The 20,295-nt window shown below is 37.9% G+C and overlaps 1 long non-coding RNA gene across 1 annotated transcript in view; it reads left to right on the top strand.

Moving 5' to 3' along the window:
• The window catches only part of LOC133771885 (uncharacterized), a 423,974-nt gene that overhangs the window by 279,586 nt on the left and 124,093 nt on the right, over nucleotides 1-20,295 (top strand). The window contains exon 4 of the long non-coding RNA XR_009867647.1: nucleotides 13,627-13,675. This is a non-coding gene — a long non-coding RNA (uncharacterized LOC133771885). The remainder of the gene's footprint in view (nucleotides 1-13,626; nucleotides 13,676-20,295) is intronic.

Genomic DNA, 20,295 nt, shown 5'->3' with positions numbered 1-20,295 from the left:
GTGTTATCTCTGACATCTGGCATTTTCTGGTGAAGTATAGCTTCAAAGCTGTTAAGTATCTATGGTTCAAAGAGTGAGAGTGATTTCTATTCATTGTAATGTACTAGCACAGACTCAGACTTCAAGGACTGCTTCACCTTCATTATTCTCTATTTTTAATGAGAAGTCTCTCACCACAAAATTTCTCAGTAATTGTAGCCTTCCATGTACATAAAACAATCAGAAACTGAGTAGTTCTAAAAAGGCTTTCAGTTCATCCTCTGTTTTCGGAGTAGTTCCATCTTATGTTTTTGTGAGGAAAATCAGAAATAATAATTAGAGACTATGATAATCCAATACATTTCTCTCCCTGTTTTCATTCTCACTTATATACCTTCACCATGGACTTCCATATTATTTGGTAGAGAGTGTCCATATCCTGAAGCTCTATATTATTGCTCTGATATATCATAATGGGTCACAGACAAATATGATCCTGATGACTCACAGAACATTTGCAGTAGCTACTCTTTATATGACCTGTCTTTTGAGCTGTCTTCCCCAGTCCGTCAGCCGTTCACTGTTTCCAAAGAACTAATTCATCACCAATGTTATCCTATCTGCTCTCAGCCTTAGAAGCTATATTCAGATTATGAGTCTGGGGGCCAATGACTGGATCATCCTCCTGTTCTCTCACCAAATCCCCACATCAGCTGGGCCAGACCAAAGCTGAGAGTCAAGAACTCAGTCTGAGTCTTCCACTTGGTTGGCAGGAATCCAATCACTTGAGCTGGGTTTTATTGCCTCCCAGGGTCCACATTAATAGGATGCTGGAATCAGGAGTGAACACAAGACTTGAACCCAGGTGCTCTGATATGGGTACAAGTGTGTTAATCACTGGCCTACTTTTCTGATGTCTTCCAACTTTCACGTAAGAGCCTCTTATTGGCTGAGTTTAACATGAACAATAAAGAAAGGAGAATTATGGGAAATATTTTCAGTTTCTCCACTGCAAGACACTGGTGAGATCAAAGGAGCTGGTGGTGATGCCAAGTCATCAAGGGAATATTCAGAATTTTTCTCAATTTGTGGAGAAAAACTGAACATACTTACAAAATAAAAAAGAAATGAATGAGATCATAAGTTTCCTGGGCCAAAAGTTAAGTTTTATTTCTTCCTTCAGCCAGATTATACAACAGAAATGGGTTTGGGGCCTGACCAAGTAAAATCTACTTAAATATAGATCACTTTGCCAGAATTCAGCAATTAATGTAGAAAATGTGAGACTTCACAAAGAAGCGATATTTTTATTATCTTAAAATATCCCCATTCCCTTTTTGGAAATTTTTATACCATGTGCCACTCCTCAATCTTCTACTCTCTTTGAATTCCACTATAAACATTAATTAAATGAACACAGAAATCAATCCTGCCAGGTTTTCCCTTTGGAATTCAGTAAAACTTAATTTATTTCTACTTAATTACCTCATTTCAGTCTTGCCATGTTTATTAATAATGAATATCTGTTCCTTTTTAAATGGCATTGATCACCCATTTCCACTGCCGCTGAGGAAATTTGACATGAATAATGTCTGGAGCTGGAAGTTTGGAGTTTTTGTTCAACTGGATACATTTATAGTATAATCAATTTTAAAGTAATCCATAGTGCATATGTACCAAAAAATATTAGCAATACAATAGAAGAACACTTGTTTCCCCCTTTTCCAGCTTGTTTTACAGAACCCAGAAGTCAAACTTAACTTTGATGAACTTAGCAAACTAATGTCGATTCATTATGTGATTTTCCCTTCCCTTTTCCCTTTTTACTTCCTGCTTCTACACAATGGATGTCACTAAGACTAATTGACCCATTTTCATTTTAGAAGGAATCACCCCAATTGATGTTTCTAGCCATCTTTTTTAACAGTGTTAAATGGTTGGAAACAGGTGAGATGAAAGGCGTTTACTACTTGCTTCCAGTGAGTGGTGTAAATGGTATTGATCAGCTATGAAGGGTTTACAGCAGAGAGACATGCAGCACATTACTTCAAGTGTAAATACCTATTTGATTTATTTTTGGCCTGGATCCAAACATTTCTAACACAATTTGACTCTTTTGTTTGGTACATCCTCCCGAACCCACCTTCATTTTATGTTTGGCTGCAAGCAGTACCCTGATCTGGTCTGGGAAGTTTCTAAGTTTCATTTGTAAAGGCTGAATTGATAAGCAGTGGAAAAGGGGGTGAATGGAAATGCCAATGGAGATGCTCCTAAATTTATGATTAAGTCTTGTGGAATAAAGAAGACTTAGCTCTTGAAAGCTGATGCCAAGAAACAAAGCCGAGAAAGACTCCTCCTCCTCTGTCTCCCTCCATTCCACTAGAAATAAAAATCTCCCTTAAAATATGGCTTCTCTGTAAATCTGCAAATATGTAGCCCACAGGTCACATGGATCTAAGAGTTAATTATCTCTGCTTGATAGAAACTAACTGGTCAGGAGAGAAAAATAGAGTTGGGACTTCCCCAAGTAAGAATGTGAATAAGGACTGATCAAACAAGTGCGTCAAATTTGGTGAACCTGGGAAAATGTGATATGAAGGAGGATAATTTCCGTCTACGCTGTTAAACCAGTAGGAAGTAAAATAGAACATAGGTGCCACATTCTCATTCAGATAAAAAGGGGGAAACACTACTACAGGCACTAATATTTTTAATGGAAACCCCCACGATAGTATCTAATGAGTTTCTAACAAATGAAAAGATGCTCAGGATCACTAGCCATCAGGGCAATACAAACAAAAACCACAATGAGGTCACACGTAGCTCTAGTGAGAATGGTTATCATCCAAAAAATCCAAAGTAAATAAAAATAACAATCCTGCCAAGGATGTGGAGAACTAGGTATCCTAGTACACTGTTGCTGGGAATGTAAACTAATAAAACCACTGCTAAAGGTGGTATGCAGAATCCTCAGAAATCTGAAAATAGATCGACCATATGACCCAGACATCCTTCCCCTAGGAGATTACCCAAAGGAAATGAAATCAGCCTGTGAAAGAATCATCTGTACCCTCAAGTTTATAGCAGCTCAATTCACAGTGGCTAAGATATGGAATCAGTACAGATGTATATCAACTGATGACTGGGTAAAGAAAATGTGGTATTTATATACAATAGAATACTATTCAGCCATAAAAAGAATGAAATCCTATTTTTAGCTACAAAATGGATTCAGTTGGAGACCATTTTCTTACTGAAATAAGCCAGTCCCCAAAAGACAAATATCGTATGTTTTCTCTGATTTGTGGTAAATAATATATAGAGTACAACAACAACGTAATGTCTATGAGTGAAATTGAGATCTTGAGATTTGATTATTTTATAGCCCTTGTCTATGTTCTTGAGAAACAGTCATTTTTCTACTTATCACATGTTGAATTCTTAATTTAATGAATTAAGCTTATGATTATACGTTAAATTAAAAGTATATTATCAGAAAAATTAAAGGAAAAATAAGAAAGAAGATTGGAAGATGTGCATGATGGAGGGAAGTATCACTATGTTCTGTTCCCTTTATATAAATAAATAAATAAGAAAGAGCCATCACAAAGAATAAAAACATATACTCATATCAACACATATACTAATATCAGCACAACATCATGAAATTTACTTATTTTTATTAAAGCTTTTATTTAATTAATGCAAATATCATAGGTATAACTTTAGAAATATAATGGTTTTTCCCTCCAGTCCCATCCTCCCAGCTCCTACTCCCTCTTCCATCCCATTATTCATTAAGATTCATTTTTAATTAACTTTATATACAGAAGACCAACTCTATACTAAGTAAAGATTTCAACAGTTTGTACCCACACACACACACACACACACATATAACATATAAAGTACTGTTTGAGAGCAAGTTTTGCAGTTAATTTTCATAGTACAATTCATTGAAGACAGAGGTCTTACATGGGGTGTAAGTGCACAGTGACTTCTGTTGTTAACAATTGACACTCTTATTTATGATGTCAGTGATAACCCAAAGCTCTTGCCATGACCTGCCAAGGCTATGGAAGCATTTTGTGACGGTATTTAGACAAGGCCATAAGAAAAGTAGAAATTCTCTCCTCCCTTCAAAAAAAAAAGTACATCCTTCTTTCATGGCCCCGTATTTCCACTAAGGTCTCATTCATAGAGATCCTTAATGGAGGATATTTTTGACCAAAGTGTCTTGGCTTTCCATATCTGAAATGTTCTTGTGGGCTTTTCAGTCAGATCAAAATGCCTTAAGGGATGATTCCAAGGTCATAGTGTTACTAAAAGCGATTGTCATTCTATGAATCTGCTGTGTGGACTGCTTCCCATAATGGGCATTCCCTCCTTTTTAGTTCTATTATTATTACCAGGCACTTGATGCTATTTATATGATCTGTTTAACACTTAATCCTATCTATGTTTTCACTTTAACACTTAATATGATCACTTTAGCAATTAAGTTGGCATTTTTATCTCCAATTTTAATGGGATTTGGAGAATCATGACAAGTTTTTAAACTGTACCCTTAGAAGTAAGTCCCTAGGAATGTATGCAGAACTATATAGCTTTAAAGTTACAAATTCCTCAACCCTCTCTTACTCCCCTTCTTATTTTTAACTGAGATCTCTATTTTCAATTGACTTTATATACCTATGTTTAACTCTATGTTAAGTAAAGAGTTCAACAATTAGTATGAGGAAGAGAAAAAAAAAAAAAACTGTTCCTTGACAGTCAAGACAAGGACTGTTCAAGTTATTGCTTCTGAAAGTGTCAAAATCATTTCTGCAGCTTCCATTTTAGGTGCTCTATTAGTTCTCACAGATCAGGGAAAACATATATTTGTCCCTTTGGGACTGGCTTATTTCACTAAGTATGATGTTTTTCATATTGATCAATTTTGTTGCAAATAACTGAATTTTTTTTAACCTCTGTGTAGTATTCCATAATGTTCATATCCCATAATTTCTTTATCCAGTCTTCAGTTGATGGGCATTTAAGTTGATTCCATGTCTTAGCTATTGTGAAAGGAGCTGCAATAAACATGGAGGTGCAGATAGCTCTTTTGTTTATGGATTTAATTTCCCTTGAGTAAATTCCCAGGAGTAGGATCACTGGATCATGTGATAGGTCTGTATTCAGATTTCTGAGGTATCTCCATACTGTCTTCCATAGTGGCTTTACCAGTTTACATTCCCACCAACACTGGGTTAGGGTACTTTTTTCCCTACATCGTCTCCAGCACTTGCTGTTTGTTGATTTCTATACGAATGCCATTCTAACTGGGGTAAAGTGAAACCTCATTGTGGTTTTGATTGGCATTTCTCTTACAGCTAGTGATCCTGAGCAATTTTTCATGTGTTTGTTGGCCATTTGGATTTCTTCTTTAGAAAAATGTCTGTTTAAGTCCTTTGCCCATCTCTTAACTGGATTGTTGTAGAATTTCTTGATCTCTTTGTAGATTCTGGTTATTAATCCTTTATCAGTTGTATATTTTCAAATAATCTCTCCCATTCTGTTTGTTGCCTCTTCAGTTTCCTGACTGTTTCTTTTGCTGTACAGAAGCTTCTCAATTTGAAATAATCCCATTGTTAATTTTAGCTTTGACTGCTTGTGCCTCTGGGGTCTTTTCCAAGAACTCTTTGCCTGTGCCAATGTCTTGCAGGTTTTCCCCAATGTTCTCAATTAATTTGATGATGTCGGGTCATAGATTTAGATTTTTAATCTATGTTGAGTGGATTTTTGTGTAAGGTGTAAGGTTGGTGTCTTGCTTCATACTTCTGCATGTAGAGATCCAGATTTCCCAGCACCATTTGTTGAAGAGACCGTCCTTGCTCCAGGGATTGGTTTTAGCTCCTTGGTCAAATATTGTTGGTTGTAGTTGTTTGGATTGATTTCTGTGGTTTCTGTTCTGTTCCATTGGTCTATCCATCTGTTTTTGTACCAGTACCAGGCTGTTTTGATTATAAACGTCCTGTAGTATGCCTTGAAATCTGGTATTGTGATAACTACGGCTTTGTTTTTGTTGTGTAAGATTGCTTTATCTATTCGAGGTCTCCTATGCCTCCATATGAATTTCAGCATCATTTTTTCTATATCTAGAAGAATGTCTTTAGTATTTTGACTGGTATCACGTTGAATCTGTAAATTGCTTTTGGAAGAATGGACATTTGATGATATTGTTTCTTCCAATCCATGAACATGGGAGATTTTTCCTTTTTTTTTTTTTTTTTTTGTATCTCCTTCTATTTCTTAATTTAATGTTTTGTTGCACTGCTTTCTTATCAAAATAAAAATGACACTAAATTACAATTGCTTTTGCTTATATCCCCCGAAAGACTGTAATTTTCACATTGTCAGGGATTATTTCTGTGCTTTTAAGAACTGATGTTGTGTCTGCACTGTGGCTTAGTGGGTAAGGCCACTGCCTGCAGTGCCAGCATCCTATATGGGTGCCAGTTCAAGCCCCAGTTACTCCACTACCAATCCAGCCCTGCTATGGCCTGGGAGGGCAGTGAATGATGGCCCAGGTCCTTGGGCCCCTGAACCTGTGTGGGATACCCAAAAGAAGCTCCTGGATCCTAGCTTTGGATTGGCTCAGCTTCAGCCATTTGGAGAATGAACTAGTGAATGGAAGACCTCACTTTCTCTCTGGTTCTGCCCCTCTGTAACTCTGTCTTCCAAATAAATAAATAAATAAATTTTTTAAAAAAGAACTGATGTTATGCTAACCTGAAATAAAGCCTCTATAAATTTTTGATGAATGAATGAATGGATCGATGAGTAAATATTAGGCAAAATGATAAAGATTACTGATGATACAGATATAAGAAAATTATTATGTTTACTACACTATTCATAAACTGATAAAATATTTGAGGAAATATATGTATCAATATGTAGTGAAAATCAGGGGAAATACTCTTCAAATTAATATTGTCATGTTTGAAAATATATTCTCAAGAACAACTTTAAGAACACATTAGTTTATAGAGATATTTTTAGTCAACTACATTCTTGCCAAAAAATAGAAAACATCACAAATGCTCAGATGGAGAGGGAAGGCAAAGCATCATGCAGAATAATATTGATATAAAGCACATTTCCATCAAGAATGATAAAGCCTTGCAATACAATTAGACAATCACACCAAAAAGTACAATAGATTATTATAGAAAAATAAAGGGAAGATTATACAAGTAGAAAGAACAAATGACAAATTTGTCAATGATTACAAAGTATTTAATCATAATTTATAAATAATTGAAGTGATGTTATAGTTTTGGATAACTACTGTCAAGCTATTTCCCTTTAATATATTACTCATCTTACTTTTTTAAAAAAGATTAACTTATTTATTTGAAAGTCAAAGTTACAGAGAGAGAGAGACAGAGAGAGAATATCTTACATCTGATGATTTAATCATCGCAATGGCCAGGGCTGAGCCAGGCCAAAGCCAGGAGGCAGGAGCTTCTTCTGGGTCTTCTGCATGGGTGCCAGAGGCCCAGACACTTTTGCCATCTTCTGCTTCAGATGGATCAGACTTGGAGCAGCCAGGACACGACCCTGTGACCATGCTGGATGCCAACATTGCAGGTGGTAGCTTTACCTACTACATCACGATGCCAGCCACACCCAGCTTACTTTTTATAAGTAGTGCTTAATTTCTTTCTTATTTAAGAAGTGATAGGTGTTCTTTGTAGAGTAATTAGGGAAGAAGACACAAAATATAAAGAAAGAATAAAGGGAAAAAGTTCATAGAAATGATTGTTACAATTATTTTAATATGTTATCTTCCAAATTTTTCAAATGCTCCTGTGGACTTTGTAATAAGATAAGTTTGGTTTGAAATACTACTAGCTATTACTCTTGGACAATTTGTTGAACTTCCTAGCCTCTGTTTCCTTCTCTGTGGAATGGAAATATGCTCAACAATCTGTATGCTATTACACATAATCTATCACTAATATCTTTCTAACGATCTATCACTAACCCTGACTTAACCTTAACAAACTCCTATTTAAATATCAGGAGGCCGGCGCCGTGGCTCAACAGGCTAATCCTCCACCTTGCGGCGCCGGCACACCAGGTTCTAGTCCTGGTCGGGGTGCCGGATTCTATCCCGGTTGCCCCTCTTCCAGGCCAGCTCTCTACTATGGCCCAGGAGGGCAGTGGAGGATGGCCCAAGTCCTTGGGCCCTACACCCCATGGGAGACCAGGATAGGCACCTGGCTCCTGCGTTCGCATCAGCACGGTGCGCCGGCCACAGCGCGCTGGTCGCGGCGACCATTAGAGGGTGAACTAACGGCAAAGGAAGACCTTTCTCTCTGTCTTTCTCTCACTGTCCACTCTGCCTGTCAAAAATAAATAAATAAATAAATAAATAAATAAATAAATATCAGGACAGCTTAATATGACTTATTCCAGGAAGCCTAGGATCGCCCAAGCCTAAACTGGTATAGACTCAGGGACAATCAAGTGAACAGTGAGACCATAGAAGGAAAAGAGCCTTTGCTACAGTGCCTGTTGGTCTATAGTCAGCTCAATGCATGGCAGATGCCTTATTATTATTATTATTATTAATTTAAGATCATATCATTTATGAAGTCTTAATTCCTGTATTATTTTTACTTATTTGCTTAAAATAAATATTCTCCCCATCTTATATGAAGTTAAACTAAATTCAAAATATCTTTAAAAGGAAAATTAGTTATTCTGTAATGTTTGCAAAATTTTCTTGTGGAATCACTTCCCCAGTGTTGGAGAGCATCACATCATGTTTAGACTGGGAGAGCACAGACATGGAGAATCCCTGATGGAAGGTTTCTCAGATCTTCGTTAGTCTGACCTCAATCTCACTGAGAAATGTATTACTGACAATCACTTGGACCAACTGTGACTCCTGCCACTGACAGGGACCTCAATGCTAATTCCTTTTGCTGTAGGAGCTGTGCTCTTTTCTGTACCTCTCCAAAGGACTAGAGCTGTGTGTGACTCCAATGTAAACTGACAATAAAAGAGACAAATTAGCCTAACTGACTGTTTCAGTTATGAAGATTAAATAGCCTTTTATTGCAGATGTTTGCCAAGGAAAATGCTCCCCAGTGGAAGACTCTAAGCAGTTAAGATAGATTTGATGAGGGTTTTAATTGCTGTTATGCAACTGGTAATGGAAAGGTTTTATTAAATGTCATGCAAGAGTCAATCGATAGTTTAGAAGAGAAAAAGCTTCTCTCTAATATAGACCTCAGGCTTTTTCAACAGTAGTTTATCAGCAGGGGAAGTTTCATCAGCAACCACAAATATTTATCAAGTACCCAGTATGCATATAGCAATATCATAAATGTGTTGGGGATTGGTGAGGATTAAAAAAAAATAAGCCCATGCAGTGGAAGATTTGAAGCAGGCAAATAGCTACCATAGAAACCAAAATAACCATGGCATATGCATTTGTGTATACATGTATGTGCAATATACTTAAAAGCAAATCAACATACAACACCAAGAATCAGAATAAGAGATGTATTGAGAAAGGATATGTACAAAATAACATTTTTTGGTAAAGTGACTCACCATAAGATCTATCTTCCTTCCTTCCTTCCTTCCTTCCTTCCTTCCTTCCTTCCTTCCTTCCTTCCTTCCTTCCTGTTTTGTTTTTTGTTTTGTTTTTCTGTAGCACAATGGAAAAACTACCCAACTGGAATTCAGAAACTTGGACTCTAGTCTACCACTGTCTGTATTTGGGACACTTCTGTAACTTTTCTAGTTCTAAATGTTTGTCTTTAAAATGGGGTCTTGAATAAAATTCTGAAAACTTTTTTTTTGCTTTAAGATTTACTGATTTCATGAAGAAGTAACAGTACAACCAGATAAACACATATACCCCCCATATCATCTTATACAATTATTTTGCATGATTTTCTGGCTTTTTTCCATTGCACAAAGTATATGCATACAAATGTAAGATTCAAATTTCCCTCGAAGTACATGTACTTTAAAACTAGGATAAGAACTTGCTCAGCAAATCATAGATGGTATCTCCCAGCACCCCAAACCTACAAAATTATCTGAAACAATTTTTATCAAATTCAGCATACTGTCAGCTTGTCTCTCCTTATTGGTGTCATATTCCCCTAGCTGCTCAATGAGCTGTGCTGTTAAGTAAAAAACATGTTGCTTTTTTTTTTTTTTTTTTAAAGAAAGCCGATCGTTTCTAAATTGGGTGTTAGTAGAAATTTTTTTTTTTTTTTTTTGACAGGCAGAGTGGATAGTGAGAGAGAGAGAGACAGAGAGAAAGGTCTTCCTTTTTGCCGTTGGTTCATCCTCCAATGGCCGCCACGGTAGGCGCGCTGCAGCCGGCGCATCTTGCTGATCCGAAGCCAGGAGCCAGGCGCTTCTCCTGGTCTCCCATGCAGGTGCAGGGCCCCAGCACTTGGGTCATCCTCCACTGCCTTCCCGGGCCATAGCAGAGAGCTGGCCTGGAAGAGGGGCAACTGGGATAGAATCCGGTGCCCCAACCGGGACTAGAACCCGGTGTGCCGGTGCCACAAGGCGGAGGATTAGCCTGTTAAGCCACCGCGCCGGCCAGGTGTTAGTAGAATATTAATCATTGTATGTTGTTCTATAGTTTGTGACCTATCAAAACTTATTCTGGCTTAGATTATAGGAAATTACTGGATTTAGAATGAGAGGACCTGTGTTTAAGTCCTCAGTTCACCACTCTATAGCTGTGTGATATTGGGAAAATAATCTACCTCTCTGAGTCTGTTAGCCCAATTTAAAGAGCATGATTCTCAACATAGAATGTCAATAGAAATTCTTGTACTGTAAGTCATTACACATGAATAGGTTGTTACTTTTATGACTCTAGGCAATCATTTCAAATATTTTCTGAATTTAGAATAATTTTATTGAGCTCCCATTCCATGTTTAGCATTGTATCAGCTAATTTCACTTAGAAGCTGTTGTTCATTCAATAGAAGTTGCACTGAATTTTGCATCCAGACTAAAAATTAATTAATGTAGAATAATTTATGAGGATTGGGAAGGTGGAAATACATGTGGGTGAATTACTGCTTTTGAGGAGGAAGAAGCTGCTTAGTGCCTCACTTTAAGTGTTTATCAATGAATGGCATTTTGGGAAGTGAAGTAGAAAACATTGTGTACAAAATGATTCACAGCTAAGTTTCTAGGAATAAAATAGAGTGTCATGCATTTTTAATCCCATTTTCTCTAGTCCCAAAGATGTAGTATGTACCTAAAGGCCATCCACTGGCAGCTACATTTATGTAGGTTACAGCATAGTGTGAGAGCCACCATTCTAAATGGATATCAGAACCAACAGAAAACACAACGTTAAGTGAAGAAAAGCCCACCGCATGCTTCTCAATCAATGATTTAACAAATTTAGCTTACTGCACCTTCAGAGTTTAGTAAACACAGCAATTCTTTCAAGAAAGATTAAATATGAATAGAAAATTATGGATAATGCCTACTGTGTGCCAAATACTTCATTGGCAACAAGACCATTTATTTACCATTTTTTTATTGTGTCCCCCTCATCATTCCTAAAAGACAGTTATTACTAACTTCTCCTTTAACAGATGAGGGAGCTAAGGCCTATGTATATTGCCATGCAGTTAGCGCCACTGGATTTAAACTTAAATCTCCATTATAGTTCCAAACTCAGGATTACTCTAGGAGTGCTTTTAGATTCCTGATGAAATGACTTTTCACGTGTCTGTGGACTTTATTATTTTGATTCTTCTTTACAAGTAGTTAGGGATATGCTCATTAAAGGGAATCTGGGATGTTTTCATTTTGAGTGTACTGCTGCCGAAAACTGCACACTTAGAATTTCATTGGAATTTGGCTTGAAGCCTGTTCCATTTCTTTGAAAAAATTCCCCCAAAAGGAAGCATCTGTTAGCAGCCCATAATGAATTAGATCACTATTTATCTATGCATCATGGCCTCTTAGTATTAGAATTATGCACCAATACCCTTTGCCACTGGACCTTGCAGCTTTCTGCTACTTAGAGGAGAGTTTTTTTCCTTGTTCTTGATGTCAAGTTTGACCATGGACTTCTTCGGACTATGGAATGAGGAAAAAATGATGATGTGCCAATTCCTGGCTAAGACCATGAAAGTCATTGATGATTCTCACTCACCCTGTAGAACCCCTCCTGCTCACCAAGAGAACACACTTGAGTATCTTCTGGTACAATGAAGATGAGAGCAATGTAAGGAAGGCCTTAGCCTATCTCATAGCCGAAAGCACTCACTCGGATCACTTGATCCTCAGGCCCACAATAAATGAATTTTAATGGTAATATCACAAGAGTTCAATAGTATGGTGTGTATGAATTCATAGGGTCCTCTATTATTTTTTAGTTATTTTATTAATATACAGAGAACGGGTTTTATGCATTCCTTAGGTACAGTTCCAAGGAGACAATCACACTTTCCTCACTCTCCTGAATCTTTCCAATTCCCTCTCCTTCCTTGCTCTCTCTCCATCAGTTTTACAAAAGCATGAAGAAAACCCTCTGTACTCACAGGATTAATTTACCACAAGAATATTCAACAAATAAAAAGTATGAGGACCTCAGTTTCACAGGAATATAAACATGCTAAAAACAATGATCATATACCAAAATGACAATGTCATTTCTATACATGTTTTGGTACTCTATATTAACTGCCACATTTCAGAGAAACATATGATACTTGTGTTTTTGAGACTGGCTTATTTCACTAAGCATCATGGCTTCCAAAATGGTTGCAAAAGACAAAATACTGAGTAGTATTCCATGGAGTATACATACCAAGTGTTCCTTATCTAGTCATCAGGTGACAGACATCTGGGTTAATTCCATGTCTTAGCTATTGTGGATTATGCTACAATAAACATGGGGGAATAAATAATTTTTTAAGGGCTGATTTCTTTCCTTTGGGTAAATTCCCATGAATGAGATGCCTAGGACATAGGTAGATCTATTTCAGACCCGTGAATGAGATGCCTAGGGCATAGGTAGATCTATTTCAGACCCATGAATGAGATGCCTAGGGCCTAGGTAGATCTATTTCAGATTTCAAAGGAATCTCCATATTGTTTTCCATGGGGGTTGAACTGGTTTACATTCCCAACAGTGGATTATGGTATGTTTTTCCCAACAGCTCTGCGTGGTCTCATAATTGCTTCAATCTCCTTCTTGGTTATAGGTCTCTTTTAGGTTTTCTGTGTCTTCATGGGTAAATATTGGTGATTTTATGTGTTCAGAAATCTGTTTCTTCTCTTTTTTCTAGATTTTCTAATCTGTTGGCATGTAGCTGTTTGTAGTAACTCCTGATGGTTCTTCTGCTTCTGTGGTATCTGTTGTAACATCTACTTTTTCATCTCTGATTTTATTTGATTTGAGTTTCTTCCTCTTTCTTTTTTTTTTGGGGGGGGGGGTTGGCCCATGGTGTATCATTTTTTAAAAAAAAACAACAACTCTTTATTTTGCCAATCTTTTGTATTCTTTTTGTTTCACTTTGTTTATTCTCTAATTTTAATTATTTCTTTCTTCCTACTGATTTTGGGTTTCAATTGTTTTTGTTTTCCTAGGCCCTGCAGATGCACTGATCATTTTTTGATGCCTTTCACATTTCTTGAGGTAAGTGTTAATTACTATAAACTTCCTGCTTAACACTGCTTTTGCTGTATCTCATAAGTCTTGATATGTTAACATTTTCATTCATTTTCAGCAATTTTTGGATTTCCTTTGATTTTTTTCTATGACCTGCTGCTCATTCAGGAGCATGTTGTTGAATCTTCATGAGTTTCCATGTTTTGTAGAGTTTCTTTTATTATAAATTTCCAGCTCCATTCCATTGTGGTCAGAAAAGATACATGGTATGTTTTCAGTTTTTTTGAATTTGCTGAGACTTGCTTTATTGCCTAGCATATGATCTTTCCTACTGAAAGTTCCATGCATTGATGAAAAGAATGTGTACTCTTCATCTGTGGGATGAAATGTTCTGTAGATATTGGTCCATTTAGTCTATAATTTAGATTAGCTCTTTTTTTTTTGTGGGGGGTTATTTTAGATAATTGATCTCTTCATTGATGAAAGTGGCATCTTGAAGTCTCCCATGATTATTGTATTGGAGTCTATGTCTTCCTTTAGTCCCATTAATTTTTGTTTTAAATAGCCAGGTGCACTGATATTGGGAGTGTATACTTTATGAGAGTCACATATTCCTGTTGAATTTATACCTTAATCATTACATAATGTCCTTGTCTCTTTTAACAGTTTTTGTATTAAAGTCTATTTTGTCAGATATTAGGATGACTATACCTGCTTGTTTTTGCTCTCTGTTAGCATGGAATATCTTTTTCTATCCTTTCACTTTCAGTGGGTGTGTATCTTTGTATCTTTGTGTGTGTAATGTTTGTTTCTTGTAGGTAGCAAAATAGATGGGTCTTGTTTTTTAAGTCATTCAGACAATCTTTATCTTTTAATTGGATAATTTAGCCATTTACATTCACAGCTATTATTGACAAGTAATAACTTGGTCCTATCATTTTTCCATGAATATTACTATTGTTTGCTGGAGATTTCCTTTGTACTTTTACTAGGAGATTTTTCTGCTTCACATTCTTTCATAATGATGACCATCATTCTCTGTTTCTGTGTGTACCACTTCCTTGGACGTCCCTTTCTTTCTCTAAATTAGTGCTGTCTTCTTTTGTTATTAAGCTGAACAAGCTTTCAACTCCATTCTTTCTTTAAACCCCTTCAAGAACTCCTAAGACACATATGTTTGGTCATTTGATAGTGTCCCATAAACCTAGAAAACTATTTTCAGTTTTTCTATTTTTTTTTCTTTTTTTATATGAGGATTTGTTTTCTAGCTCAGATATTTCTTTCTTCTGCCTCATCAAATCTGTTTTTGATGATTTCTCCCCTGTATATTCTATTTGACATATTGAAATCTTCATTTCCAATATTTCAGTTTGATTTCTTTCAATATCTCTATCTATTGGCAAAATTTTTCATCCATTTCATGTATGGAATTTTTGTCTCATGACTTTGTTTTCTGTGTTCCTGAGTAAATGTATGATCATTCTTTTGAATTCATTTTCAGGCATTTCATCAATCCTTTTGTCTTCACATTCTAATATTAAAGTGTTGTTGAGTTCCTTTTGGGGAGGCATATTGTCTTCCTTGTTCTTGTTTCTTATATTTCTGTATTTATTTTTAAGCATTTGTGCAAACACTTGTTGGTTTTTCCTCTGATGGATTTTATCTTCGAACTATACTTCTGTGGCTTAGTAAAATGTCTGCTCCTTATGTGAATATCCAGAGGGGTGTGCCAGTTGGAGCCAGGGAGCTGTGATCAGTGCTGAAGAGTGGGATGATTGTCCAGGGTTGCACCAAAATTGAGCATGATAGAGCTCCTCTATTGTCAGCAGGATAGGGTATGATCATGTCTGCTGGGATAATCACAGCCTCACCTTCTCTCCTCAAAACTGACCAATACCTGGGGTTAGCCCACAGTGGCTACAGCTCCCACCCACACAGAACCATGAAACACACAAAGGATCTGTGAAACCTTAGTGTGAACGTGGAACCTTCTGCAATGGTACACCCCAATCAATCAGGGAGCCCTGAGCCTATGAAGCCAGACACAGTGATTGCCTAGAGTCCCAGCTACACCCCACAATCTGTCATGCAGTCACAGAATTCCCAAATTTAGCACATAAAGCTCCTGCAGTCACAGGTTGCCGAGGATCCACTCTCATTTCCATTAGCCTGACCCATCCACAGAGAAAGCAGAGATATTCCCAGACCTAGCTGCCTATGGGTGTTCTAACTTGGCAGATTGAGTCCCAGAGCCTGTTATAGTGTAGGGGAATAAGAGTGTCTCACAGTTCTCAGTGGGTGTCCATCCCCCTACACACCTTCCAGGCCAAACTCAAAGTCAGTGGGGAACGTGGATTTATCCCTCTGATAAAATCCCCTTGTCATAGGCATAAGATCTGCTGCAGCCTCTACTGCCATTAAGTTGGTGTTTCCTCCCTGCTGGTCACTGTGAGCCCTTGGGAGGAGAGTGAGAAGGAAATGTAGTTTTCTTTCACTGGGTTAGGTGGACACCCTGCCCCCTTCTAGGGCTGCAGGCCAGACCCAAAGTCGGTGTGGTCCACAAGGTTCTCCCACAGGCGATATCACCAGTGATATAGGCTGCCTCTGTGGTCTGCTCTCACCTTGCTCTCAACAGTTGGCATTTCCTCCAGCCCCCAGCGGCAGGAGTCATGGGTAATGGCCATGATGGTTGCTGCATGCTTGTGCTGTCCATGCTGCTCCACAGCATCTCTCCTCTTCTTCGGTAGAATTTCCACTGCCAACTTCTCTCCAACTCACCCCTGGGAATGCACTTCCTCTGCTTTATTTCTATTATCTTCCCCGGTCAAAATCAACACTTTTTTTTTTCTTTGCCTATTTGATAATCTAAGAATCCAGTCAAAAGGTCCTTTTTAAAGGAAAATGTAGCTAAGTAGGAGAGGAAAAAACTAAGGGAGTGGACATGTCCTGGTAAGGAATATGAGGGAAAATTCAGAAACTGTGAAAGAAGTATAGGGGAAAGTAGAAGAGGGTCCCACATGTGAAAATATGCGTGTTGGGTCACTGGAATCAGTGGGTTAGAGAGCTGATTACCTGTTGTTCCACTTGGTGCTTGTACAGCTTCCTTTATTACCCTTAATGACAAAAGACAAGCCTCTTCTGTTCTGGAAACAATCAGCAATGCCAGAGCCATTGAATTATACAGGCAAACTTGCTCTTGCAAACTCTAAAACTGCTAGCTCACCACCCATGGTCAGGGGCAAGAAGATTAAAATAGACTAGTAAACCTCCGTATTCAATCTACTGTTCTTTAGCTAAATTATGGTGCCATTGGGTAAAACAGGATGTATAAAAATTGTCTGTGATGAGTTTTGTGTTTTTAGAGAAGTGCCAAAAGTGGGGAAAACAGTTTTGCATTTTTTTTTTTTCTCATCTGAAATGACTTAATTTCTGCAGTGCTCTAATAAGCATGCTTTGCTTGATGGGCTGATGGCCGGCCGCATTATGTGTTTGTTTCTCTACTGTTCTTCAGAGCTACAGTAGCACTTCAGATAATGGGCCTTGTACAATTGCCATTACACAGATGTTATCTGGTCAGATGCCTCTCATGGCTTTGCCTCCTAAACATCTCCGCAGCAACAAACATTATCATTCAGGTGACAAGAAACAGGAATTCTGAAGCTCATCTTTTCTAAAGCATATTTCTTTAAATGACCATAAGTACTGCCTTCCTAGAGGAAGGGTAGTGGGGATGGCCTGTAGAAAAGCATGATAGTCCATTTACTCAGGACTGCCTAAATTACTCATCCTAAATCCACCAAAAGAAGTGCCAGGCCATGATAAAATATGACAATGTAGAAGTGTATTTGTTTTTGCATATTTATATACCATTTATATGATTAGTGAAAAATATCATTGATAGGTAGTAGGATTCTGTTTTAATTATACCACTGTAAATGTGTATGGATAGAGTAGAATACTAGTTAATATATATTAAAAATCAACAGGTTTGAAAGTGCTACAATTTTATTAGTGCTTACATCTGAGTGACTGAATTATGAAATTTTTAAACATATCTTTATACCTCTCCCAGCTTTGTTTTTATAATGAGTACTAGTTCTACAGTCAAAAGAATAAGTGTATTTCATTTTTAAAAAATATATAAAGGGCATATCTTTAACTTTTTGTGAACTTGTATGTATTTACCATATTCAAAAGTAATATTAGTATATTTTCTTTTACCTACAACCAGAGTAAAGATAAATTTTCATAGATGTATTAGGGTGATTGTGAAGTAATGAAGAAGCCACAAGATGCCTAGTACCTATGCATGATAGTCATGGTAAAATATCATTTGTCAGGTTAAATTCAAATGCCTCTCTTTGGAAACGTGACAACACAGTCAATCATTTGTTCAACAAGCATACATTCAATGTCCAGAGCATGGCACTCTTCTTTGCTCTAGAATTGAAGAGGAGATCCAGAGGATGAACAATAACAAGAGTCCACACTAGCTCCCTGGTTTTCTTCCTATGCATTGTCACTGTCAGTCCTCATAGTCTATCATGAATCAGACTAAAATATAATCATTTTTCAACTCAGTGAACTGAGACTCAGGACAGCTGACTTGTGCACCTCCAGCACTCTCCAGACTTACCGGCCATATCCCTGACCCCTTGGTCCAGTGTTTTTGCCACTCTGGACTTTGTGAAAGAAATTGAAATCTTATTCATTTATCTATTTGTTTTCTCTAGCCTACCCATTGTTGTCTGATGAACTCAGCTTTTCCATTTAGCATATCTAAGCAACTGAGGCTAATAATCTGGAGTGGTATTATTATTTTTAAAGATTTATTTATTTATTTGAAAGATTTACACAGAGACGGGAGAGAGAGAGAGAGAGAGAGAGAGAGAGAGAGAGAGAGGTGTCTTCCACCCGCTGGTTCACTGCCCAGTTTGCCGCAATGGCTGGAGCTGTGCCGATCCAAAGCCAGGAGCCAGGAGCTTCTTTCGGGTCCCCAACGTGGGTTCAGGGGCCCAAAGACTTAGGTCATTTTCTACTGCTTTCCCAGGCCATAGCAGAGAGCTGGCTCAGAAGTAGAGCAGCCGGTTCTTCAACCCGCACCCAAATGGGATGCCAGCACTGCAGGTGGCAGCTTTACCTGCATCACCACAGTGCTGGCCCCAGGATTATTTCTTTACCTGGGGTCTACTGGTGTATGAGTCATTTTTGGTTGTTGTTAATATAATCAAATGCCTGAAAGAAGCTAAATTCATAAAGATAAAATATTTGTTTTGAAGGTTCATAGTTGAAGATCAGGCAGAATTTACTTGTTTGGCAACTGATGAGGCTGGTGGACCATGTGTAGAAGGATCATATGATGAGCTAGGAAGCAAAAACCTGGCTGGGCTGAACTGGGATTTTATAACCAATTCAGCCAGGAGATCTCCTGAGGGCGTGCCCCAGTGACCCAGGACTTCTCACCAGCCCTACCTTCTAATTATCACTATTGGATGAAGTTCCCACCCTCTTAGAACCATTGATGATGGGCTTTAGAATCCTGCATGAATCCTGAAGTCAGATCTGTTCAAACCATAGCAGCTGGCAAAATCTGACTGACCACTGATAGTACAGAAATTAGTCTCTAAGAGTTTCTTGGCAGCAGGTCGAGGATGACTAGGGAAAGAGGGCATAAAATCAGGGAAACAGGGTGGAAGATCCCAGCAGAAATCTCCTGGCAGCTGATGGCAGCACAGATGCCTTGATCCCCAGTGTCCATGCTACCCACCAAAATTGACATAAAATGATCTAAGCAGTCCTTTTCCTCTGTTTAGTAATTTATTTAAAATATGGCAGATATGCCAATTCTGGTGGGAGTGACATGAAGGGAACTCTTCTGTAAACATTCTAATAAATGTTTCCTTTACCTTAAAAGGTGACACATGGAGCTGGCGCTGTGGCACAGTAGGTTAATCCTCCGCCTGCGGCGCCAGCATCCCATATGGGCGCCGGTTCTAGTCCCGGCTGCTCCTTTTTCCTTCCAGCTCTCTGCTTCGGCCTGGGAAAGCAGTGAAGGATGGCCCAAGACCTCTCTGTCTCTGCCTCCCACTGTCTGTTGCTCTACTTCTCAAATAAATAAATTAAAAAATTAATAAATAAATGGTGACAAAAGGGGCTCCTGCAGCCGTGTGGGAGACCCGGAAGAATCTCCTGGTACCTGGCTGTGGCCCAGCCCAGCCCTGGCTGTTGCAGTCATTTGGGGAGTGAACCAGCAGATGGAAAATCTCTGTCTCTCCTTCTGTGTGTATGTGTGTGTAACTCTGCATTTCAAATAAGTAAATAAATCTTTAAAATTATAGGAAGTGTTCTAATAGTAGTAACAATAGCAGCAGCAGCAGCAGCAACAGTGGAATGTTGCGTAGTCATAAAGTTTTCCTTTGATTTTCTTTTTTCTTCTGTTGTGGCCAAACTCCTCTCTGCACTAAAAAATTTTTTTAGTGTACTTTGTTACTTTTCCTAAAATTTAACATGTTTTTACTCAGGTAATTCCATGTCTAGACATTGATTCCTGAAATCAGTGTGACATAACCCACACACTTTACTGTTAGCTAGCTAATGCCAATATAAAATCTAGAAGACAGACAAGCACTTCTTTATTTGGAGTTACA

The sequence above is a fragment of the Lepus europaeus genome, chromosome 12 (assembly GCF_033115175.1).
Source record: "Lepus europaeus isolate LE1 chromosome 12, mLepTim1.pri, whole genome shotgun sequence".
Lineage (NCBI taxonomy): Eukaryota > Metazoa > Chordata > Mammalia > Lagomorpha > Leporidae > Lepus > Lepus europaeus.
Note: the sequence above shows the minus strand (reverse complement) of the source record. Positions and strands in the feature narration are given on the sequence as shown.